At 40.1% G+C, this 13,631-nt stretch overlaps 1 protein-coding gene across 1 annotated transcript in view; it reads left to right on the forward strand.

Moving 5' to 3' along the window:
* Positions 1-13,631, forward strand: part of Hsf5 (heat shock transcription factor 5) — a 43,920-nt gene that overhangs the window by 23,208 nt on the left and 7,081 nt on the right. The window lies entirely within an intron of this gene.

A 13,631-nucleotide genomic window follows, 5' to 3' on the forward strand; every position in this document is an offset into this window, starting at 1 on the left:
TGAAATAGTTTTAAGCTCTAGAATTTACAGCTCTAAAATGCTAGAAACTGAACCTTGGTATATAATTCATATGTGAGTGGTAATTTTAATGTGTTTTTATTATTTATTTATGTATTATGTCTCTCATGTTGTTTTATATAATTGAAGTTTAAACTAGTATTCTTAGCTACCTTTGTAATATATATAAAATAGTTGTTTTTCTAACAACTATAACAAATATAAGAATGTGAGGTTCCAGGGAACTTGGGGAGATGGCTCAGCAAGGAAAAGTGCTTCCTGCTCCAGTATGAGGACCTGAACCCCACTCTTCATTCACATTTTTAAAAGCTGGGTATGTCCACATGGTCTTCTAACCCTGGTGCTGGTTGCTGGGGCTCACTGGCCACCAGCCTAGTTTCAGGCTCATGAAGAGACCCTGTATCTTATTCAAGGGAGTAAGGTGGAGAGTTGAGAGAGAAGGACACCTGAAGTCTTCCAGCCCCAGTGTGAATGCATGTGCATTCCCCCTCATACCTCCACATATTCACAACAAACAAATGAAAGAATTCGAACCTTCAAAATATTGAATATATTAAGGAAAAGTAAAGAATTTAGATTAATTTAGATAAGATGAAGGGTAATTTAATAATCCTCAGATGCTAAAGATTTTATTAATGGATAACAGGGTATATATTTATTTGTGATACAAGAAGATTTGATGACACCAAAAATATTGCCTTAAGCACATTATAAATATACTATAAGGTATGAATTTGTATAAGTGGCATGTTTTTGTATGTGTGTGGCTATAGGAGTCTAGTTACATATTGGACCCTGGAGCACATGTAGATGGTTTTCTTTGGAGATGGTACCATCCTAGGCTGCCCTCAAACTCAGGCAGTAAATCTTTTTTCTTTTTTCTTTTTTCTTTTTTTTTTTTTTTTTTTTTTTTGAGCTGAGGACCGAACCCAGGGCCTTGCACTTGCTAGGCAAGCGCTCTACCACTGAGCTAAATCCCCAACCCCTACAGTAATTCTTTTGGGACACCCTTGTTAACATGCAGGCTCATACTTCTATTCCCTCCTGGCAGTAATTTGAGTACATTTGTATTTTTTAATCTAAAAGATTTTCTAATATTCAAATCAGGTCATTGTACTCTTCACTGAACATTTTTTTTTTCTTTTCTTTTCTTTTCTTTTTTCGGAGCTGAGGATGGAACCCAGGGCCTTGCGCTTGCTAGGCAAGCACTCTACCGCTGAGCTAAATCCCCAACCCCTCTTTTTTTTTTTAATAAACGTTTTCGGGTTTTTTTTTACTTTTATTTATTATTTTTTATTTATTATTCATTTTTATTTGTTTGCATTTCCAGGTCTCCCCTCCATGAAATCTCCTGCCCCATATCCCTCTACTTTGCCTCTCAGAGGGTGCTCCCCTACCCACCCACCCACTCCTGCCTTACCCCCCAACCCCTCTTTTCTTTCTTTTTAGACAGGATCTTGCTTTGTAGTCCCAACTCACTGGAACTAATTGTGTAGCCCAGGCTGGCTTTGAATTCATAATCCTCTTGCCTTGCAAGTACTGAGATGGTGGATATGTGCCACCAGTCCTTGCTTACAATGGCAACTGTAATATTCTCAAATTAGCCTGATACAGTGGCTCACTCCTGAAAGAGTAGCAATTAGGAGGTTAAAGCAGGAGGACTGCTGCTATTATAGATGAAGGCCAGCCTGTGCTATACAGTGAACCCAGCCCAACACACAAAATGCATTTAGGGATACAGCTTATTGGTAGAACCCTTGCCTAGAACCAAACCACAGCACTGAGGAAATATAAAACCTCAAGTTAAAGGCAATTCAGATGACTGGAATACAGGCAAATTAATTAACCAAATTTTTAAATATTAAGAACTTCTTTGAGAATTTATTCAAAAAACATGAAAATAGTGCTCAGGGTCTGTCACAGTGGCACACACCATACTCCTAGCACTTGGGAGGTGGAGGCATGGTGAGTTTGAGGTCAGTCTAGGCCATAAATGAGACCCTGGCTCAAAAACCTTGAAAGAAAACAAAAATGGTGCTCAGACGGAAGCTCTTCCTCCAAAATATCTTTTGACTAAAGCTGTCTTGTGAGTTTACATAGTCATGCTTAGTTGAGTTTAAATTAGTGCCTTCTGGGACTGTGAAGGTTAGTCCTCAGGGAGGAGGCTTTAAGGCCAGATCCAGCCCAGATCCTCCAAGTCCTGTGTCCTAAGTGCCTGGTGTCTTCAGCAACGAGGCCTTACCTTCAACCTCTGGGAGGCAACCAAAGGCTGCCTCCCAGAAAGAGCCTTATTATTTTGGGAATCTATTGACTCCTCTGACCAACAACTTTAAAGGGGTTTCTCTGCCTATCCCTTCTTTCTTAACTCCTCCAATTCATCCTCTGTTTCCCTAAACAGTTTTGCTTCTCCTTCTACATCACCTATACATAGATGATTTTAGGTATTTATATAAAATCTGGGACTCATAAATGAGAGAAAACATATTTGTCTTTCTGAGACTGCCTTAATTTGCTTAGTATGATTACCTAGAGCATTATGCATGCCAAGCTTGCACACTACCATAACTGCCACCAATGCCCTAATTTTGCTCTTTTTTATGGATAAAAATTCCATTATGAATACAAGTCATATTTTTCTTTGTCAGTTTTTCAGTTGACACCCAATCTAGTTTTTGTTGCCCTACTTCCCATTAGAATAGTCCTAAAAGGCTTGCAGATTACTGTAGGGGCTGAACTGTCACATACTTTGGAGAACAGGTTTGCTAATTCTCTACCATTTTAATCTTTTTTTTTAATTGCCATATATGCATTTGTACATAGTAATGGGTTTCATAATCTTTAAAAAAAGAGGATAACCTGCATTCTTACCTTTAGTCATTCCTGTTGAGAGTCAAAGAAACCAGAGATCTCATTTAGATAATTTTAATCCTGAACAATGTTTGCTGTCTGACTTGTTCATTCTCCCCCTTCAGCCTAATTGCTACCTATATTGGGGTCATGTGAAAGATTATATTAGATTTGAGGATAACACCATGCATAATTGGACTTAATTGGATTATTTATCTAAAGATTTTTTTTAACTTTTCAAAACCTTATAATAAACATGTTCTTTACTAAGATTTGTTTACAAATAAAGGGATTATTAATGTAAGTACTCATCTAAGAAAATGGTACTTGACAATATTTTGGTGTCCTTCTAAGACTTGACTTTTAAAATTTAACACTTTATTTTATGTGGTTGGTTGGGTGCCTTGCCTCCATGTGCATCTGTGTATCATTTCGTGCCTGATGCTTGCAGAGGCCAGAAGAGGATGTTCAATCTCATTGGAACTGAAGTTACAGATAGCTGTGAGCTCATGTGGGTGCTGGGAATTGAATCCTGGTCTTCTGGAAGAGCAGCCAGTGCTCTTATACATTAAGCCCACTCTCTCTCCCAAGATTTTATTTGAAATTATGTGCTAAATTATGTGCATGTGTGGATGTCTTTGTGCACAAGTGCAGTGCCTATGGAGACCAGAAGAGGGCATTCGATCCCCTCAACCTGGAGTTGACAGGTGGGTGTTAGCTACCTGACTCAGATAGCAAGAGCTTGTCTGCAATCTTAACTAAGTCATCTCTCCAGCCTGTGGCCCTTTGTGAAATCACTTTCTACTACTTCTCAAAATTGGTACGCTGAAGCAGTTGGATACAGGATGGTAACAACTGAACAACCACTGGCAAAGAAATATTCCCTTCCAGGCAATAGCTAGTTGGTAGAATGATTGGCTAGCATGTATGCAGCCCTGTAGATTTGATCTCAAACACTGTGTAAACCAGACAGTGAGTTTATAGTTCCAGCTCTCTAGAAGTAGGTGGAGGCAGGAGGATCAGGAGTTCAGCTAAAGAAAACTCAGCTTGGGTTAAATGAGACCCTGTTGCAATAAGAAAAAGAAGAAAGGAGATACTTGCATATTGAGTGTCTTTATCCTGTTCTCATCTCCTCTTTTAGGAACTTGCCAAATGCAAGAAATAACACAATGTAAATTTTGTTAGCCTTTTCTTCTGTGGTTGTGTGCTCATTTGCTTTGTGGTTTATGTTCTAGGGCATTACCAGTAGTGATTTTTATCAAAGTTTTGGTGTGGTTAGATTTTCTACTGCTGACAGTTGTAGTTCATTATAAAAAGAACTCAGGGCAGGAACTCAAGCAGAGACCATCCAGGAAGGATGCTTCCTGGCTTGTCCTTCCTGGCTTGTTTAACCTGTTTTCTTATACCGTGTAAACCATCTGCCCAGAAGTGGCGCCATCCACAATGATCTGGACCCTCCTACCTTAATTATTAATTTTAAAATGCCCTGCAGTCTTGCCTTCAGGCAATCTGATGAGGCATTTTTCTCAATGTTCCTCTTCCCAGATCACTCTAGCTGTGTCAAGTGAAAAGAAAACTAACCAGGATGAATGAATAGCAAAGTTCATAACATTGTTGCCTGCTGTCCCCTACTTAGTAACTAGTGTTGCCACTTTGTTATGCGTAGTTTGTTTTGGGTACTGGCTATCTATGCTTCTGTTCTTTCCAGTGAGCTATACCTCCATTTACATATTTTAATTTGGATTGTATCAGTATCTCACTTCTAGATTGCAAATTCCACATTAAGACATAAATTAGACTTTAGTGATTATATAAATAACAAGAATTATAACACATAAAACAGAAACAAAGGCTTGTGTCCTAGCTTAGTGGTAGAGCCTTTGGCTAACATGCATGAGACTTTGGGTTTAATCCAAAACAGACCAAAAAGTGAGGATTTAACAACTTTTCCCGTCGGATCAGCCTGAGTGTAAGCTGCCTGGAGCTGCTGTGGCAGTGACTTGTTTCTGCTAGCTCTCAGATGTCACATGGCCAAATGACTGTTGATAAAGTGTTTGCTACTGAAGCTTGAGGACCTGAGTTCAGATGTCTAGTACCCATGTAAAAATCTGGGTACAGCACAATACTCTTGTCATCCAGTGCTAGAGAGAGACAGGAGGATACTCAGAGTTTGGGGCTAGTCATTCTACCCAAACCAGCAAGCTCCAGGGCCAGTGAGAGACCCTGTCTTCAAAAATGAGATGGAAAATAATTAAGAAAAACATCAGATGATAACCTGGCCTCTACACATATGCATACACATGTACACATGCACACCCCAAAGATGGTAGCTCTGTCTTCCAAGTCAGCAAACTGCTGTTAGTATTCCTTCTTTGTATGAACATGACTAGCACTTGTGGTCATAGTTTTGTTTTTGTAAACTAGAACTTAATCATGGAGAACCAAGTTCTAACAGTGGAGGTTAAAAATACCATTCTGGGTAGCTTGCCTATTAAAATCATAACATGGGAGCCAGACATGTTGTCTCATGCCTGTAATACTAGAACATAAAAGGTAGAAGCAGAAGGATCAAGAGTTCAAGACCAGTCTTGGCTACACGGCCAAAAATAAATAAATTGAATAAATAAATAAAAGCAACACCATGGGATATAGGGAAAGGAATCAACATCAGGAGACAAGTAGAAGTCTTTGTCATGTTGCCCAAGAGAAAATATTTAAAATATAAAACTACAAACAATCATATTTACAATAGATAAAAAAACCTCTAAAACTAATCAAGAAAAGACAATATAATAAAAAAAAATAAGGTAATTTAATGGGGCCAACAACTGTAGGTCAGTTTGAGGAGAACTTGTCCAGCATGCAAGTTGATCCCTGGGTTGATCCCCACTACCACATAAACTTGGAATTATGGCATATGCCTATAACCCTAGCATTCAGGAGACAGAAGAATCAGAAGTTCAAGGTAAATAAATTTCTGTAGGTTTTTCTGGTTCTTTTTTTTTTTTTTTTTTTTTTTTTTTTTCGGAGCTGAGGACCAAACCCAGGGCCTTGTGCTTGCTAGGCAAGCGCTCTACCACTGAGCTAAATCCCCAGCCCTATTTCTGTAGGTTTTTAAAAGGCAGGGTCTCACTGGGTAGCTCAGACTGCTATAGGACTATGTAGCCCAGGCTGGCCTGGGTACATGAGACTCTGCTTCAAAAAATTGTATGTAAATCCAAAACAGAAAAGATGCTCAGGACTGGGGATGTATTTCAGTGGTAGACAGCCCTTGGTTCAGTCCACATCCCTGGTGCAGGTAGGGAAAGATGTTTAACCTTTTCTGTTCCCTCAAGAAATGTAAATTAAGGGCTGGAGAGATGGCTCAGTGGTTAAGAGGACTGACTGCTCTTCCAGAGGTCCTGAGTTCAATTCCCAGCAACCACATGGTGGCTCACAACCATCTGTAATGGGATCCGATGCCCTCTTCTGGTGTGTCTGAGTACAGTGTAATAAATACATAAATTAATTTTAAAAAAAAGAAATGTAAATTAAATCAAACAAATTTTCTTGTGCCAATTTAATCAGCAAAACTTTATTTGTTAATAATCTCAAACTTCATAAAGATAGAGAGGGAAAGGAATTTCATTATACTGTAACTGGAATGTAAATTTGTAAATACATTTCTGTAATTTTTTAAAAGGCAGGGTCTCACTGTGTAGCTCAGACTGCTATAAGACTATGTAGCCCAGGCGGACTTCAGGTTTGTAACGTTTCTTCTTTCTTGGCTCACCAAGTGCTGAGAGTACATGGATGAGCCACCACATCTGGTTCTGTAGCATTGTTACTTCTTTTAATCTAAATATATTTAATTTATGTACATAGGGTGTTTTCCTTGCACGGACAACTATGAACTGTGTGCATGCAGTTCCCAAATAAGCCAAAAGAGGGCATCAGATTCCCCTGAACTGGAGTTACAGCCAGTTATGCGCCACCATGCGGTTGCTGGGAATCGAACCCTAGGTCCTCTGGAAGAACAGTCAGTGCTTTTAGCCACTGAGCCATTTCTCCAGATCCTTTTTTTTTTTTTAAGATTTATTTATTTATTCTATGTGAGTACACTGTCACTCTTTTCAGACACACCAGAAGAGGGCATCAGATCTCATTACAGATGGTTCTGCGCCACCATGTGGTTGCTGGAAATTGAACTCAGGACCTCTGGAAGAGCAGTCAGAGCTCTTAACCACCGATCCATCTCTCCAGCCGCTCTCCAGATCCTTTATAGTTTTTTAGCAGACATTTTGGGATTACTCAGTCATAAACAACTAAGGTGTTCATCATGCACTTGGACTCAAGAACAATACTCCTAAGAATCTGTCCTGTGGAAACATGCTTCTATGAAAAGGACTTAGAAAAAGCCCATTATCAATAATGTTATCAATAATAGCAAAAGCTCAGGCTAAATACCCAACTAAGAAGGTAGGTAAGCATTGATGTAAAGAAATACTGAATAATCATTTAAGAAACAATGTCTACTCTGCTGAGACTGGAAAGATAGTTCAGCATTGACTGACTTTTGTTCTAAGTGAATAAGCAAGTTCAAGTACAGCGTTCTCTTTATGGGGGCAAAATAGAGATAAATGTAAATTGTTCACTGATAGAGAAGCCTGGTCACCCAGAAGATAGAACTGAAGGGCATAGGCTATTTTTTTCCTTTTTTTTTTTTTTTCTTTATTAACTTGAGTATTTCTTACTTACATTTCGATTGTTATTTCCTTTCCCAGTTTCCGGGCCAACATCCCCCTAACCCCTCCCCCACCCCTTCTATATCGGTGTTCCCCTCCCCATCCTCCCCCCATTACCACCCTCCCCCCAACAATCATGTTCACTGGGGGTTCAGTCTTGGCAGGACCAAGGGCTTCCCCTTCCACTGGTGCTCTTACTAGGCTATTCATTGCTACCTATGAGGTCAGAGTCCAGGGTCAGTCCATGTATAGTCTTTAGGTAGTGGCTTAGGCCCTGGAAGCTCTGGTTAGTTGTCATTGTTGTTCATATGGGGTCTCAAGCCCCTTCAAGCTCTTCCAGTTCTTTCTCTGATTCCTTCAACGGGGGGTCCTGTTCTCAGTTCAGTGGTTTGCTGCTGGCATTCGCCTCTGTATTTGTTGTATTCTTGCTGTGTCTCTCAGGAGAGATCTACATCCGGTTCCAGTCAGCCTGCACTTCTTTGCTTCATCCATCTTGTCTAACTGGGTGGCTGTATACGTATGGGCCACATGTGGGGCAGGCTCTGAATGGGTGTTCCTTCTGCCTCTGTTCTAAACTTTGCCTCCCTATTCCCTCCCAAGGGTATTCTTGTTCCCCTTTTAAAGAAGGAGTGAAGCATTCGCATTTTGGTCATCCTTCTTGAGTTTCATGTGTTCTGTGCATCTAGGGCAATTCAAGCATTTGGGCTAATAGCCGCTTATCAATGAGTGCATACCATGTGTGTTTTTCTGTGATTGGGTTACCTCACTCAGGATGATATTTTCCAGTTCCATCCATTTACCTATGAATTTCATAAAGTTACTGTTTTTGATAGCTGAGTAATATTCCATTGTGTAGATGTACCACATTTTCTGTATCCATTCCTCTGTTGAAGGGCATCTGGGTTCTTTCCAGCTTCTGACTATTATAAATAAGGCTGCTATGAACAAAGTGGAGCACGTGTCTTTTTTATATGTTGGGGCATCTTTTGGGTATGGCAGGCTATTTTTAACTTAGCAGTTTGAGTGTATGTGTGTGTGTGTATGCACACACATGTGCTTGTATGTAATTATGGAGGGATTTTACTATTTATATTTTTCTATTATTCTTACATGTACTTTACTTTTCTCACTTATATGTGTGTTTGTCTGTAAGCATAGCAGAGTATCATTTGTTAGTGCCAGGGGTTGGCTCTCTCTTGGGATAGGTCTCAAGTTGGGCCAGCCATTGGTTGGCTGTTCCCTCAGTCTTGAGGAAATAGGTCTTGTGCAGCACAAACTAACCTCTAGGTCCCTCTATAGCTAAAGATTACCTTAAACTGATTTTCATTTTTAAATGCTTAAAAACGTATTATGTGTGTGTGTGCACGTGTTCATGTGTGTCTGTGAATATTCATGCACATGCACACATGGAGGTGTAAGTACATCGATGCAGATGCCTACTGAGGCCAGAGGCATAGAATGTCCTAAGAGCTTCCCAATGTGGGTGCCAAAAATTGAAGTCAGGTTCTCTGGAAAAGTAATCCACACTCTGACGGTCCTGCCAGCCACCTGATTGCTGGAATTCATTTCTCAGTCTTTGTGGTGTCTGGCTTCGTCTCTCTTTAAAGGCTAAGGCCACCTTATTATTTGTCGTCTTATTTATCATCAAGCATTATATCTTTCTGCCATGTTACATTCTCTTTGTGTGAGAACATCATCCGATGTTCTCTGGTCTTTTTCTCTTCTTTTCCCATTCCAAAATCCTTGGACAGAGGCACTGAGATATTGCTTGTTTTTCTGGTATCCTTGAAACGTCATCTCCCCTAACCTAAACAACCACCAAGCTGTCCCCTCACAAAGGGAGTCACTCCCTAATAGGACCTGTGATACCTACAAGCTACTAAAATGTTTTCCTCCCTTCCAGTGCATATTATGGTTATAAGTGTAAATGATAAGTAATTAGCTCATTAGTTATCTTTCCCAACTCTTCCCGTTGGCTTCTTCTAAGTAGAGTCACATCCCTTGCTTAATGGAGGTAGCAGATACCTTAATTAACCCTGATTTCCTGCAGTGGGAAGCAGTAGCACCGTTGTGATGCCTAATCATACTTTATCTTATCAGGGGAGGGGAGCAAATGACTTATAACTGAGCGAGACCTCTCTGCTGAATTAAAGTGTAAGCAAAAGTATAATTTACGAAGTTGCAGATTTTTCTTCTCTGAGGGAATTAGCTTATCAGTTTGTCCATTTTTTTTTTGTTGTTCTTTTTTTCGGAGCTGGGGACCGAACCCAGGGCCTTGCGCTTCCTAGGCAAGTGCTCTACCACTGAGCTAAATCCCCAACCCCCAGTTTGTCCGTTTAAACACGAATATAGAGCCAAGTGTGGTTACACGTTTATAATCCCAGAACCTTTGTGGTAGAAGCCGTAGGACTAAGAGTTCAGAGACATCGTCAGGTAAGCATCAGGTTTAAGGCCAGTCTCTTTAAATCAAGCATAATAATAATAAACGAAATAATTGGCCCAGTGTGATGACTAGTTAGTCAAAATAGTCAGTATGTGATAGCAATAGCATTTTAACAATAAATTTTTATTTTTACATATTTATTTATTTATTTTTGGTCTTTTTTAAGACAGGGTTTCTCTGTGTAATAACCCTGGCTGTTCTGGACTTGATTTGTAGACTAGGCTGGCCTTGAACTCACAGAGTTCCACCTGCCTCTGCCTTCCGAGTGCTGGGATTAAAAGTGTGTGCCACTGTGTTTGGCCTATTATAGTAGTTGCTGTAGTTGCTTTTCCACCACTGTGATGAAGTATTAGGTCTAAGAGCAACTTGGGAGGAAAGGGTTTATTCAGTTTACACTCCTATCACTGTTCATCATCAGAAGAGGTCAGGACAGCAACTCAAGCAGGGCAGGAACCTGGAGGCAGGAGCTGATGAGAGACCATGGAGGAGGGCTGCTTACTGGTTTGCTCATCCTGGCTTGCTTAGCCTGCTTTCTTATAGCACCCAGCCAGAACCACCAGCCCAGGGATGGTCTCACCCACAATGGGCTGGGTCCTCTCCCATTAATCATTAATTAAGAAAATGCTCTACAGGCTTGCCTGTCTGCAGTCTGATTTTATGAAGGCATTTTCTCAATTAAGGTTCCTTCCTCTCAGATGACTTAGCTTGTGCCAAGTTAACAGAGAACTAGCCAGGGCAGTAGTTATCAATCTGTTAATTACTACTAATTAGTTTTTATTTATTTTAAACCATACTTTATTTTATCTATAAAACAATATTTTATTTTTAGAAGTATGATCTCATGACTTCTAGTCTGACCTCAACCTTGGAAGACACTTGTAGTGAAGGATGACCTTGAACTTCTGATCCTACTCCCTTCAAGGACTAGGATTACAAGCACCTTACCCAGCTTATGCAGCACTGGCATGGAATTGAATGCTAGGCACGTGCTCTGCCACTGTGCCAGCACAACTAATAAAGTGAAGTCTTCGTGTCTCCCACAGACACATCTGTCAGCCTCCCATCAGTGTGCTCCTACACACTCCTTGCAGCTGTTCTGTATTCTGCCTTTTCTGTGTCACAGTGGAAGGCCAGTCCTCGAATCTGTGTACAGTCTCCTGTTTCTTTTGTATACCCACAGACATTGCCTCTCATGCTTTTCAGTAATTGCATTTCATCTTTTTTTTTTTCTTTTCTTTTTTTCGGAGCTGGGGACCGAACCCAGGGCTTTGCACTTGCTAGGCAAGCGCTCTACCACTGAGCTAAATCCCCAACCCCGCATTTCATCTTTTATATTAGATCAGCAAACATGCCATTGCAGACCATATGTAAAAAAAAAAAACCCACACACCTCCTTTCAGCCAGGTGTAGTACAAACTTGTCCTAACTATCCTAGAGGCAGGAGGAGAAGTTGAGGTAAGTTTTGTACTTCTGCTTGATTGAAACTTTCCTTTTCCAATTTCTGATGACTGTCACACTGCCAAACGCAATAGACAGTCCTCAACCCCCATTTTCCTAGATATGGATATTTGGACAGATTGCTCCAACCTTGATGAAATATTTTTGTCTAGCTTGTGAAGTCACTCCGTCCTGGTTTTCTTTCAAACCACTAGCTACTTTTTATATTTACAGCAGAGGTAACATCAACCATTATTGATTCATAGTGGTGGTTCCTAAGTTTGAGTCTGAATTTTCATTCTCTGAACTTCAGACTTATATTTCCTATGGTCTAGTCTATATTCTTAGATTTACTTGTTTATTGTTTATATGTGTGCTTGTGCCTGCATGTGTTTTTCTACACTGTGTGTACTGCAGAACCACACAGTGTCCACAGAACCAAGTGGGTGTCATATCCCCTAGAACTGGAGTTTCAGGCAGTGGGTAGCTGCCTGACATTGGTGCAGGGACCCAAATTCAGGCCCTTATCAAAAGTAATGTGTGCTCTTAACTGCTGAGTCATCTCTCCAGCTCCCCTATTCTATCTTTGGATATGTCTAATTTGTGTCCCAAGCTTAACATACTCTATCCTCTCTCCAATTTTATATATGTATAAATAGCACCATATAGTTTTCTAGTCATACAGAAATCTTGAAGTCTCTGTTGTATACTTTCTCTCTTATATGCCAAGACCATTAGCAAATGCTGACCAGTCAATGTGGATTTACATACAGACTCTGGCCATGTCTCCTTCATAAGTGGTTACTTGAGCACATGGCTCTCTATTGTCTTGTCTAGGTGATTTCAATGGCTTCTTCGCTGATCTTTCTGCTTCACTGTTAGTTTCAGCAATCAGTGACTTGTGGTGGTTTGAATAGGAATGGCCCCCAAAGACTCGTGTTTGAATGCTTGGCCTACAGGGAATGGCATGATTAGGAGGCATGGCCTAGTTGGAAGAAGGGTGTCCTATGGGGTGGGCTTTGAGGTCTTATGTGCTCAAGCTACACCTAGTGTGGACAGTTTCTTTCCACCGTCTGAGGATCAAGATGTAGAACTCTCGGCTTCTCCAGAAACCATGTCTGCCTGCATGTTGCCATGATTCCCACCATGATGAAAATGGACAGAACCTCTGAACTGTAGGCCAACCTCTATTAAATGTTTTCTTTTATTAAAAATTGCCATGATCATGGTGTCTCTTCACAGCAACAAAACCCAAACTAAGTCAGTGCTCATAAAACTTCAATCAGAGCAAGAGCTATGGCTCAGTGTAGAGCACTTCCTTAGCATGTGCAGGGCCACTGCATTCAATTTGAAGTACTAGGAGAGATTTTAAATCCTGCTCTTGTTCCAGTTCCTCTAGTAGTTTCCATCACATTTTAAATAAAGTCTGCAAAGCCTCTCACTATTGGCTACACGGGTTTGAATGGGTTAGCTTCTGGCAACTCTTGTGACTTCATCTCCTCGTCCATCGCCCCAGTCACAGGAGCCTCTGTGTCAGTCTTTGGGCACACGAAGCATATTCCAGTCTTCACACTTGTTCTCTGAATGGAATATTCTCTGTATGAATTGTCACATAGTATATTCCTTCAGTTCATTCGGTTATCTGTGCAGAAAAATCTCCTGACTATATCTTGCCCTTCTTCATTCATTCTTTGGTTTTCATTTATGGTTCTTATCTCTATTTGACATTTCCTATTATTTTCTCTAATTCTAGAAAGCTAATTCATTAAAGAAAGGTCTTTTTTCCCAATATCCTCAGGCTCTAGAACATTATTTGTGGCATACCATGTTTGCTGAGTAAATAAATGAACTGTTTTCTCTTCATCTTTTAGAGTATATATATATATATATATATATATATATATATATTTTAATTCTAACCACATATTATTACACACTAGAATATATTCATATTGTTCTGCTCTCATCACCACTAACCATCTCTAAAACCAAGGCTATGCACTTTCCCTGCCTATACCATTCTATAGGGGTGTGGGTACAAGTGCTACAGTTTTTGTGTGGTGGTCAGAACCAAACTGTAGGAATTGGTTCTCTTTCCACCATGTTATTTCTGTGATGGAACTGAGATTGTCAAGTGTAAATAAGTAAAATAATTACTTTTT

Source organism: Rattus norvegicus, chromosome 10, assembly GCF_036323735.1.
Source record: "Rattus norvegicus strain BN/NHsdMcwi chromosome 10, GRCr8, whole genome shotgun sequence".
NCBI classification, from domain to species: domain Eukaryota; kingdom Metazoa; phylum Chordata; class Mammalia; order Rodentia; family Muridae; genus Rattus; species Rattus norvegicus.